We start from the raw sequence: 2,519 nt of genomic DNA on the forward strand, positions 1-2,519 counted from the left end.
AAGACTGTGATTCTAATACTTATTTTGTTAAATCCCTATGGGAACGATATTATTATACTACTTGATAAATAGTACACTTGCTAGGGTTATATATTTATAGCTATCAAAACATATTATGAAAATATGTATTGATATAAGAAATAAAGAAGAAATTAATAATTTATTATTTGAAATGTACATTTTGTATGAATATGAAGTTGTAGGAAATATTCCTAGAACTTGTTCATCTTCTTCTTCTTCTCTTTCTGACTTTGAGCCTAGTAGTAGAAGAGAAAAGCTTTTTTATTTAACAAGTAGAAGGCAGAAATCTGCTAGTTCTACAACAAGTTCATTTACTGAACTTAATTTTTATTTGCAAGCAAATTTTTCTAATTTAGGTGAAGTATCAAATAGTTTTGATATTTTAGCTCGGTGGAGTGAACACTCGAAAAATTATCCGGTTCTTGCCGCTATGGCACGTGATCTACTAACCCCTCCGGTGTCTATAGTTCCATTTGAGTCTTGTTTTAGTGTAAGTACCAGGGTGCTGGATGACAAAAGAAGCTGCATGAACGATAAGATAAGAGCATAGATATGTGCATCTGTTTCAAGGATTGGCTAGATGTAGAAGATAGATTACAAGACAAGGGAGGGCATAATACAATACTGGACATTTCACCAGAATCAGATGATGAAATCGCGAATGATGATTCATGAATTTGACCACTTGTAGAGTTTTTCATTTTTTCAAATTATTGTAAAATTTTTAAAATTTATTTAATTTATTTGATATATATATTTTTAATTTTTTTAACAATGTAATTTTGTATTTTCAATTTGTAACCATATTGTATTTTTATATTTTATTAATTTATTCCATTTTATATTTCACTCATCCAAGTATGTAATGATCCAATCATTGTATTTGTAATTCACTAATTTGTACCATTCAAATTTAAATGAAATAAAATTCTTATTTTTCTTTCAATTTGTTATTCCATCATTCTTATTTCAATTTGGTTAAGTATTTTTTTTTTCATTTATGTATTAAATAACTTAGATTTCTCACTTCTTAATTTTTAAATAGTTCATAATTCCCAAAGTTCATAAAAAAGTTAAATATTTTAGTTTTAAAATTTTACTTAGAAAAGAAATAAAAAATTTCAAAAAAAAAAATAGTACAACCTGGTTCAGCCTACGCCCAAGGCTCACCCTGTGGCCCATGGCACAACACGGGCCTGCTTGGGCTTGGGCCATGGGCCGTGCCGGGCCGACCTCCAAAATTTCCACCGGAGAGGATGGCATGGCCAGCTGCACGGCCGACTTTACACCTCTACCCATGAGCTCTTTGCACTTATTGTTGCAGACCACATTAACCCATCTTAGGAGGCTCTGGAGTCATATCTAAGATGGAAAACACTCTCCTGTATGTTTGGAGGCGAACCTTCTAAAGATTGACGATTAGACAAAAAAGCTAAGACCAAGCTCCTAGCAAAGCTACCACCGACAGCAAAACCTAAGCTAATCGTAGTAAAAAGCTTGTTCATAACCTGGTCAAAGAAATTAGAAGTGGACTTTGCTCCATTATCATCCCTGCTTCGAAACAATAACCCCACAAAATTCCCATGGTCAAAGCTTGAATGACCCTAACAAGCGACTCCGAAAACTCTTCAAACCTTGCAACTTTGGAAATTTGCCACAAACTGGTGGGAATTTGATCCGAATCGGATTGAAAAAACTCTTTCCAGTCCCTAGACATGATTCCCATGGTATATGCGAAGTTAGAAATCAGTTCGACAACAAAAATTCAAACTCCCATGAAAGATGATAATATGTTGACAGAATATTTTAATAAAAATAGATGTAAATTAATTTGCAAAATGATAATAGGCAGTTGGAAAAAATTGCTTTATCAATTTAATATTTTATGTCTTGATCATTCATAAAAGGGAGGTTTTGTCAAAATTTTCAAAAATCTAGAGGATATTTTTACTAAAACGAAACTATAGGAAAAAGTTTTTATCATTGTCAAGAAAGTTTTGTATTTTACTCTATTTTAACTAATCCACGTGCATCGTACATGTTCTGCTTTTATTTGATGCCATAAAGTCCACACCTTCCAGTGTGGAAGGCGACGAATATTGTTTAAGTGGATTTTATTATCCTCATTAGGATCTATAACACGCATGATTTCTCACCAACCGATACCGATTGGGATCTATAACACGCATGATTTTATTATCCTCATTAGGATCTATAACGAATATTGTTTAAGTGGATTTACCTTCACATGGATATTATGATACAAACAACAAAATAAAAAAGATCCAATCTAATGGATTTCCATCTATTGATTCCTTCTATCCTCACAAAATAAATCCATCGATTCCTTCCTCTATGACTAAAAAAAAGGGGTTTTACTGTTTAGTCCAACTCAAAAATTCAAAGGGGTTTTTACTGTTTAGTCTCAGCTGGAAATTGATGTTAATACAATGAGTGGTATAGATGTTATAACTTATAAGTAGAGGTATTAATAATTT

This window comes from Nelumbo lutea, chromosome 7 (assembly GCF_056320005.1).
Source record: "Nelumbo lutea isolate HS-2025 chromosome 7, American lotus-T2T, whole genome shotgun sequence".
Lineage (NCBI taxonomy): Eukaryota > Viridiplantae > Streptophyta > Magnoliopsida > Proteales > Nelumbonaceae > Nelumbo > Nelumbo lutea.